This window comes from Dendrobates tinctorius, unplaced genomic scaffold (assembly GCF_039654945.1).
Source record: "Dendrobates tinctorius isolate UK_male_01 unplaced genomic scaffold, ASM3965494v1 ptg000022l, whole genome shotgun sequence".
NCBI classification, from domain to species: domain Eukaryota; kingdom Metazoa; phylum Chordata; class Amphibia; order Anura; family Dendrobatidae; genus Dendrobates; species Dendrobates tinctorius.
This window is the reverse complement of record NW_027361690.1, coordinates 102,982,919-102,994,089: the sequence shown is the minus strand read 5'-3', so window position 1 is coordinate 102,994,089 and position 11,171 is coordinate 102,982,919.

The window sequence follows — 11,171 nt, the reverse complement described above, 5'->3', positions numbered from 1 at the left end:
CACCTACATCTCAAATCTGGAAGTGCTAAGGGGAGCTGCACGGAAATTACAACCTTTACTACAAAAAGATGCCTGATTACAATCCATTTTTCCAGACCCCCCACTGCTGTGTTTTAGGCAGCCCCCAAATCTAAGAAGAATCATTGTCAGACGCTCCATGTCCTCCCCAACAGCTGCAGAAACCTTTCCTTGCAACCAGAACAAATGTAAAACCTGTCCATTTATAATGACCACGGACAAGATAAAGATCCCCCAATTCACATCAGGACTACAAGATCCCAGGTACTTTCAGCTTCATCACTAATGTGGTATACATAATTATTTATACTTTATGTCCGACTGAGGGTCTGTATGTAGGGGAGACCGGGCAAGAGTTTAGAACAAGGATGAATTCTCACCGCCACACAATAAGAGAAAAAAGAATGGATCTACCTGTGGAAAAACATTTTTGCATGCCTGATCACAGCACCATGGACATGAAATTACTGTTATTGAAAGGTAACTTCACTTGTCAGAGACATAGAAGAGTCTGTGAGTACAAATTCATGACGACCTTTGACACACTCAATGCTGGAATGAATGTGTCGCATGGATTTATGTCTTTTTACAGCAATTAAGGAATTTGCTCCTAAGACCTTGTGGAGGCATCACAACACAGAACCAAACCCCAATCAGAGAACAATAAAACTTTCACTCCTGATCTATGAACTGGTCCAATATTTATGGCCATAACTGTCTATCACTCCCCCATAATGATAGTTCTACTTCATGTCACTTGTCTTATCTATTGCATTTTTTCTGTGCTGTGTTGGGCATAAATATGTGATTCTTCAGATTTTGTATTAGTCAATGCCTGATGAAGAGACCTGAGTAGTCTCAAAAGATTGCAATTTGTTACCATCTTTTCAGTTAGCCATTCAAAGGTATCAACCACTGAGGACTCTCAATTCTGAATATTATTCTATCTACTGGCTAACACGGTACAAAGATATATATCTTTCCTGTATTAAAATGGCATTAAATAGTTATTCTCTTGAGATAATCCAGAATACCATCCAAACAAAGCTCACTAACACAAAAAGGACTAAAAAATCCTCCAAAACTATTAAAGAATCACTGAAAAATGGCAGAAATGCTTTCCTCCCTATGGCTCAGCAAAAATGCACTATCAGCGTGCAGTGGACCCAAGTAATAATGGCAGCAACACAGGTGCAGTAATACCAATATAGCAATCACTCTCAACCTACCAATCCATCGAGGGGGTGATTGTTTAGTATACTAGTGCACACACACAAAAAAATCTGTATGCAACATTATTCAGACAGGTAATGCAGAGCATCTGGCTTTCAGCCTATTAACAACGCCCATACTTTTAGATCAGGCAGGCTGCCCAGTGCCTCACAAATGCATCCTGTGTGAAAAGAGGCCACAGTTACACCGTGAATACCATGGAGAAGAAGATGTTTAATATATTAGCTTTTACCTCATCATCTACAACCATTCTTTCCTCGCAATTTTCTAAGGAGCCTACACTTTCACTTATGATTAGTGTTGTGCGATACCTTCCGATATCGGGAAATATCGGATTGGATCTGCCCGATACCCCAAAAATATCAGGTATCGCCGATTCCGATACCGGAAACCCATGCAAGTCAATGGGCACAAATATCGGAATGAAAATAAACCCTTTCTTTCCTTACACATCCAGTTCGGGAGGGGGGAAGAGTGTGGGCGGTGCATAGGCGGAGACTGTGTGTGTGTGTGCAGGCGGGGTCTGTACGGGCCTCTCGGGGGTCTGTGCGGGCCTGCCGGGGGTCTGTGCGGGCCTGCGGGGGGGTCTGTGCGGGATGCCGGGGGTCTGTGTGGGCCTGCTGGGGGTCTGTGCGGGCCTGCCGGGGGTCTGTGCGGGCCTGCCGGGGGTTGTGTGTGTGTGCAGGCATTGTCCGATGGGACTACAAGTCCCATCGGTCTATGCCTGCTACAATGACAGTGATTGACACATTAGCCAATGATGGGACAGTAGTAGTCCCATCATCCGGCTAATGTGTTGAATGTAAAGAAAAAAACATACATACTACATACATACTTCATATATACTACATTCATAAAACATACATACTACATACATACTACATATATACTACATTCATACAACATGCATACATACTACATAATACATACATACTACATATATACTACATTCATACAACATACATACCTACTACATACTACATACAGTTGGGAAAAAAAGTATTTAGTCAGTCAGCAATAGTGCAAGTTCCACCACTTAAAAAGATGAGAGGCGTCTGTAATTTACATCATAGGTAGACCTCAACTATGGGAGACAAACTGAGAAAAAAAAATCCAGAAAATCACATTGTCTGTTTTTTTTTCATTTTATTTGCATATTATGGTGGAAAATAAGTATTTGGTCAGAAACAAGCAATCAAGATTTCTGGCTCTCACAGACCTGTAACTTCTTCTTTAAGAGTCTCCTCTTTCCTCCACTCATTACCTGTAGTAATGGCACCTGTTTAAACTTGTTATCAGTATAAAAAGACACCTGTGCACACCCTCAAACAGTCTGACTCCAAACTCCACTATGGTGAAGACCAAAGAGCTGTCAAAGGACACCAGAAACAAAATTGTAGCCCTGCACCAGGCTGGGAAGACTGAATCTGCAATAGCCAACCAGCTTGGAGTGAAGAAATCAACTGTGGGAGCAATAATTAGAAAATGGAAGACATACAAGACCACTGATAATCTCCCTCGATCTGGTGCTCCACGCAAAATCCCACCCCGTGGGGTCAGAATGATCACAAGAACGGTGAGCACAAATCCCAGAACCACGCGGGGGGACCTAGTGAATGAACTGCAGAGAGCTGGGACCAATGTAACAAGGCCTACCATAAGTAACACACTACGCCACCATGGACTCAGATCCTGCAGTGCCAGACGTGTCCCACTGCTTAAGCCTGTACATGTCCGGGCCCGTCTGAAGTTTGTTAGAGAGCATTTGGATGATCCAGAGGAGTTTTGGGAGAATGTCCTATGGTCTGATGAAACCAAACTGGAACTGTTTGGTAGAAACACAACTTGTCGTGTTTGGAGGAAAAAGAATACTGAGTTGCATCCATCAAACACCATACCTACTGTAAAGCATGGTGGTGGAAACATCATGCTTTGGGGCTGTTTCTCTGCAAAGGGGCCAGGACGACTGATCCGGGTACATGAAAGAATGAATGGGGCCATGTATCGTGAGATTTTGAGTGCAAACCTCCTTCCATCAGCAAGGGCATTGAAGATGAAACGTGGCTGGGTCTTTCAACATGACAATGATCCAAAGCACACCGCCAGGGCAACGAAGGAGTGGCTTCGTAAGAAGCATTTCAAGGTCCTGGAGTGGCCTAGCCAGTCTCCAGATCTCAACCCTATGGAAAACCTTTGGAGGGAGTTGAAAGTCCGTGTTGCCAAGCGAAAAGCCAAAAACATCAATGCTCTAGAGGAGATCTGCATGGAGGAATGGGCCAACATACATACAGTGTGTGGCAACCTTGTGAAGACTTACAGAAAACGTTTGACCTCTGTCATTGCCGACAAAGGATATATCACAAAGTATTGAGATGAAATTTTGTTTCTGACCAAATACTTATTTTCCACCATAATATGCAAATAAAATGAAAAAAAAACAGACAATGTGATTTTCTGGATTTTTTTTTTCTCAGTTTGTCTCCCATAGTTGAGGTCTACCTATGATGTAAATTACAGACGCCTCTCATCTTTTTAAGTGGTGGAACTTGCACTATTGCTGACTGACTAAATACTTTTTTTCCCCACTGTACATACTACATATATACTACATTCATACAACATACATTCATACATACTACATAATACATACATACTACATATATACTAAATTCATACAACATACATTCAACATACTACATACATACTACATACATACAACATACATACAACATGCTACATACATACAACATACATGCAACATACATACAACATACATACTACATACTACATATAATACATTCATACAATACATACATATAGACATACAGTACATATAACATAGAGTACATACTCACCATCACTTGTCACTTTGATCCCCGAAGCCAGTGTCATCTGTAAAAAATATTAAAATAGCAAACAACAAATATACTCCCTGATCCACAGAAATCCACGAGTGTCCCACGATGATCTCCCGTGGAGAACAGCAGCATCAGCTGATGCGATCGCTCTCTAGGGGCTCCAGGAATACAATGATGGGAGGTAGGTATCCTTCCGCACTGTATTCCTCTGCCACTGTAAAAAAATAATCCCTAGTCTCACTTTTGGCATTGCTGTGTGAGAAAGTTCCCACGCAGCTTTTGCCATAAAGTGAGACCAGTGAACTATAGTATCCTCTCAGTGATGCACTGCAGGAGATTGTCGTGGGACAGTCATGGATTTCTGCGGATCAGGGAGTATATTGGTTTTTTGTTATTTTAATATTTTTTGCAGATGACACTGGCTTCGGGGATAAAAGTGACAAGTGATGGTGAGTATGTACTCTATGTTATATGTACTGTATGTCTATATGTATGTATTGTATGAATGTATTGTATGTAGTATGTATGTTGTATGTATGTAGCATGTTGTATGTATGTTGTATGTATGTTGTATGTATGTAGTATGTATGTATGTAAATTGTATGAATGTAGTATATATGTAGTAGGTATGTATTATGTAGTATGTATGTATGTTGTATGAATGCAGTATATATGTAGTATGTATGTATGTATGTTGTATGAATGTAGTATATATGTAGTATGTATGTAGTATGTATGTATGTATGTTGTATGAATGTAGTATATATGTATCATGTATGTAGGTTGTATGAATGTAGTATATATCTAGTATGTATGTAGTATGTAGTATGTACAGTGGGGCAAAAAAGTATTTAGTCAGTCAGCAATAGTGCAAGTTCCACCACTTAAAAAGATGAGAGGCGTCTGTAATTTACATCATAGGTAGACCTCAACTATGGGAGACAAACTGAGAAAAAAAAATCCAGAAAATCACATTGTCTGTTTTTTTTTTTCATTTTATTTGCATATTATGGTGGAAAATAAGTATTTGGTCAGAAACAAGCAATCAAGATTTCTGGCTCTCACGGACCTGTAACTTCTTCTTTAAGAGTCTCCTCTTTCCTCCACTCATTACCTGTAGTAATGGCACCTGTTTAAACTTGTTATCAGTATAAAAAGACACCTGTGCACACCCTCAAACAGTCTGACTCCAAACTCCACTATGGTGAAGACCAAAGAGCTGTCAAAGGACACCAGAAACAAAATTGTAGCCCTGCACCAGGCTGGGAAGACTGAATCTGCAATAGCCAACCAGCTTGGAGTGAAGAAATCAACTGTGGGAGCAATAATTAGAAAATGGAAAATGGAAGACATACAAGACCACTGATAATCTCCCTTGATCTGGTGCTCCACGCAAAATCCCACCCCGTGGGGTCAGAATGATCACAAGAACGGTGAGCAAAAATCCCAGAACCACGCGGGGGGACCTAGTGAATGAACTGCAGAGAGCTGGGACCAATGTAACAAGGCCTACCATAAGTAACACACTATGCCACCATGGACTCAGATTGGGCCAACATACCAACAACAGTGTGTGGCAACCTTGTGAAGACTTACAGAAAACGTTTGACCTCTGTCATTGGCAACAAAGGATATATCACAAAGTATTGAGATGAAATTTTGTTTCTGACCAAATACTTATTTTCCACCATAATATGCAAATAAAATGAAAAAAAAACAGACAATGTGATTTTTTCTCAGTTTGTCTCCCATAGTTGAGGTCTACCTATGATGTAAATTACAGACGCCTCTCATCTTTTTAAGTGGTGGAACTTGCACTATTGCTGACTGACTAAATACTTTTTTGCCCCACTGTATGTTGTATGAATGTAGTATATATGTAGCATGTATGTATTATGTAGTATGTATGTATGTTGTATGAATGTAGTATATATGTAGTATGTATGTAGTATGTATGTATGTTGTATGAATGTAGTATATATGAAGTATGTATGTAGTATGTATGTATGTTGCATGAATGTTGTATATATGTAGTATGTATGTAGTATGTATGTTTTTTTGTTTTTTTTTTACATTCAACACATTAGCCGGATGATGGAACTACTACTGTCCCATCATTGGCTAATGTGTCTATCACTGTCATTGTAGCAGGCATAGCCTGATGGGACTTGTAGTCCCATCGGACGATGCCTGCACACAGACACAACCCTGGGCAGGCCCGCACAGACCCCCGGCAGGCTCGCACAGACCCCCGGCAGCCCGCACAGACCCCCGGCAGCCCGCACAGACCCCCGGCAGGCCCGGAAAGACCCCCGGCAGGCCCGCACAGACTCCTGGCAGGCCCGTACAGATCCCCGGCAGGCCCGCACAGACCCCCGGCAGGCCAGTACAGACCCCCAGCAGGCCCGCACAGACCCCCGGCAGCCCGCACAGACCCCCGGCAGGCCCGCACAGACCCCCGGCAGGCCCGTAGAGACCCTCGGCAGGCCCGCACAGACCCCCGGCAGGCCCGCACAGACCCCCGGCAGCCCAAACAGACCCCCGGCAGGCCCGTACAGACCCCCGGCAGGCCCGCACAGACCCGCGGCAGGCCCGCACTGACCCCCCGGCAGCCAGCACAGACCGCGCATCATGATGACTTCATTTCAGCAGCCAATCACAGCCATGCCATTAGTTAACATGGCTAACACAACTGGCTCATTGCCTTATGGGAACTTCTGATTCCGGTATTCGATATTGTAAAAATATCGGAACTCAGTATCGGAACTCCGATACAGCGAATATCGGCCGATACCCGATATTTGCAGTATCGGAATGCTCAACACTACTTATGATTCTTTTACTATTGATATAGTTGAAGAACAGTTTGGGATTAGTCTTACTCTCCTTAGCGATGTGCTTCTCTTTTTCCTTTTTGGCAGCTTTAATTAGTTTTTTATATCAGGTATTTTTCTCCTTATAGTTTTTAGAGCTTCAACGGTGCCATCCTGCTTTAGTAATGTAAATGCTTTCTTTTTACTGTTAATTCCCTCTCTTCTTTGTTTAGCCACATTGGGTTTTTCCTATTTCTTGTCCTTTTATTCCCACAAGCTATAAACCTCTTGCAGTGCCTATTTAGGATGTTCTTAAACATTTCCCATTTATTATCTGTATTCTTACTTCTGAGGACATTGTTCCAGTCAACCAGATTAAGGGCATCTCTAAGCTGGTCAGACTTTGCCTTCCTAAAGTTCAGTGTTTTTGTGACTCCCTGACATGTCCCCCTAGCGAAAGATAAGTGAAACTGTACAATATTGTGGTCGCTGTTTCCTAGATGCCCGACGACCTGCAGATTTGTTATTCTATCAGGTCTATTAGATAGTATGAGGTCTAAAAGTGCTGCTCCTCTGGTTGGATTCTGCACCAATTGTGAAAGGTAATTTTGGTTGGTTATTACCAGGTAGTTAAAGTCCCCCATAACAAGGACCTTATTATGGGTTGCAGCTTCATCTATCTGCCTTAGTAGTAGACTTTCCATGATTTCTGTTATATTTGGGGGTTTGCAACAGACCCCAATTATAATTTTGTTACTATTTTTCCCTCCATGTATTTTGACCCATATGGACTCGACATCATCATTCACTTAACTGATATCTTCCATTAAAGTGGACTTTAGACAAGACTTTACATAAAAACAAATCCCTCCTCCTCTCCGATTTTTATGATCCTTTCTATACAGACTGTATCCCTGTAAGCTAACTGCCCAGTCATAGCTTCAATCTAACCATGTCTCGGTTATTCCCACTATGTCATAGTTACCTGTAGATATTTCTGCTTCTAGTTCTTCCATCTTGTTTTTGAGGCTTCTGGTGTTTGCGAGCATGCAGTTTAGAGGATTTTGTTTTGTTCCAATCTCCTCCCTGTGGATTGTTTTACAAATTTTCTTACCTCCCTTCCGAGTATGATGTTTTAGGTCTTTGCCGCACCTCATATCCTTCATTCGTATATTTTCTGGCTTCATGTTCTTCTCTAACATTTTTCTTCCTGTTCACATCTGAGTCTTCATTCTCTGATTTTATGACATTATTGTTATTACTTTTATAAGTTATTCTTTTATGGTTGTTTTTCAATAAAACTTTATCGATCACTATAACTGGCGTATTTATGACTGCATTTTTCTCTTTAGTAATTAAAAGTTATGTTCCACATAAATTACAAAAAATAATTTTTAACCAACTTCTAATATTTTAAATGTAATTTTATACTCTGGAGAACTTTAATTATTATATAAGGGGCTGAATTGTACTATTGTAGGGATTGTATTTTCCATAGGACTGCAGGATTGTCTACTAACAAAGGAGAAGCTACAGGGAATGTAGAGGCAGCGGGTGCACCCTGACCATGTTGCCCAATCGGTCTCTAAAGGCCCTATTCCTTGTAGGAAGACGTCAGTATTACAAAGGTCACTGTTACCAGGAGGACCCTGTTACAGATAATTATAATTCACAGAATATCTATATATGCATTCGTGTAATATATGAAAACAAGGAAAGAGTTAACCCAGGTTCATCTACAGAATTCCAATAAATGAAGAGAGGGAGTCAAGAAGAGAAAGAGACAGATGTTCATGGTTATACAAACATCTCGTAAAAATGTGTTTCATTTTCCAGATCTAACAAACACGGACACAGTTTGGACTGATCCTGTCACTTGTATATAATTCTCATAAGAACGTTGAAATGAATCACCCCATTAAAGTGATGTGTGTCATATTAATGCAGGGAGGTCAGAGACATGGTTCCGATGGATTATCTGATGTGATCTGGATGGACAACACCTGACAACACCTAATGTTTATATGTGGGGCTGTCTTCTGACATATTACCTTAACATGTCGTCCTGTTACTGCCTACAGTAATGATGTGTGCTTTTACTTCCACATGTCTCCGATATTAGATGTTTTCCAGTTCCCCATCAAATGCTGTCCTGATGGCGATTCACTTCTATCAGCCACGTCAGTGCGCTTCAGAATTCCAAACTTCTTATTAGACCTATCCCGTCAAGGATCCCTAAAATTTGGTCAGAGGTTCCCCAAAAGAAAACAGCAAAACCCAAGTCACTTTACCCATTTGGGTGGACTAACTAGCTAGGCAAGAAATTTGGTAATACAGAACACAGAGCTGAACTTTAAAAGACTTTATCTTCCCTTACAATTCAGCTTTTTTTGAGGCAGGATGGAAGTAGAAGTTCTCCAGGAACAACAAACATTTGTATGGACACTTTGTCTTCCTATTTTTATCCTTTACTCATGGTTAAAATGTCTCAGATATTAGATCGACCCAAAGCCATAAATTAACTTTCCCTTGAAAATATATATCTAAATGTGCCCATACAGTATAAATAGTGGTTGGACATATAGCAGACAGCTATTTCTCCCATTTCCCTTATATACTGTACATGCGTGCCTAACTTGGCCAAGTGTGGATGTGTTTTCATTTGGAAGATGGAAGCAAGCCACAGCCACATACTCCTGATGGCCTATTATCTCCCCTAACAAAAGGATCCAACATTGAATTTCATCAAACCCCATTTTTCTTTCCACCTACATTATTGGTGAGGGGATATTTGGGAGGTCTCCTTATATATTGAATAGCTATCCTTTACCATTAAAATCAGCCGGTTTAGCCAGCTTTGCACTGATATGTATGGATAATTTATGCTCTATTTTCCATTTGAAAATATTTTAAGAGGCCAATGATAATAATAAGAGCCTAAGTTGTTAGTGTGGGACTGAATACATTTATCTGCAGCTTAAACAAAGTCCAGCAATGGCTGTTGCCTCCAACATAATGCTACTATTTAAAGAAGTATGTCCATCAAAATTGATATCCTATTAATATATTGCAGGCATCATATTATACAGCACTGTGCACTTAGAATTGCTCATTATGACTTTCTACCCAGTAAATTCTTCTCTTTTCCATTAGGTCTATAACATCACCTGATTAAAAACTTACTGAATTCTTCTAAGCGCTATGTAGAAAGAGGAGATCAATTTTCACTGTAGTACTCATAAGTCACAGCAAAAGGCAATATCAGTGGTGAAAAGTTGAACGGTTTGGTCAGGAGCTGAAGAGAGGAATGATTTCTGCAGGAGCAAGATACTTCTAGTTTGAATATAGAGCAGAGAAAAGAGAAGAGCTAGCTTGGTAGAAAGGCAACATGAGCAATTGTAAATACTGAATAATGTATATGATTGCAATATATTAAGACAATAAAAATTTTGATGGGAGGAGGAGGAGGAGTAGTTCTTTAATCGAAAATGGCACTCCAAGTGTATTCTTAGGTGCTCAAGTAGGATTCCAAACTGTAAGCAAATATTAATGGTTTAAACAGGGGTTTATTTATACAAAACAAAAATTCATTTTTCAGTTCTTGGTCTAGGGCCTTCATCAGAATAAAACGGATTGCAAAAGAGAATAATATATTGGATTAGAAGGTGAGCTGTGTATTTGTAAAAGTGACGTTCAGAACTTTGTGTGTGGAAATGAGTCCATTAATTCTGCAATATAAGCAACCTCTGTTCCCACCGTGAAACCGTGAAACGAAGTGTCATCAGTGAAGTCCATTCCAGAGGCTGGGCTAGTCCCTGCTCCACTGAGCATGCATTAGTTGTCAATTTCGAAGTATGATCAGTAGGATCTTGTCACTGAGCAATATTCTTTTTAATGCACAGTGACAATGCGCATCCTTGCTGGTTCTGATGAGAGGTGACAAGCAATGGACAGCAAGATACATAGAGGAGAGGCTTCCAGCGACTGCCACTTTAGAGTGATAATTCATGCAAAAAAAAATTATTTTCCATAAAAAAGTACATTTTAATTGTGTTAGTCATTGCATTAGCTGTCATATGAGCCTAAGATTTTTGAAACGATTGTCATCATTTAAGAACTTAATGGGGTTATCCGGGACTTTAGCATTGATAGCCTATCAACATGTTAGGGCAAGTTAGGATAGGATATGGGTTGAACTAGATGGACTTAAAGTCTCCCTTCAACCTTAATAACTATGTTACTATGTTAC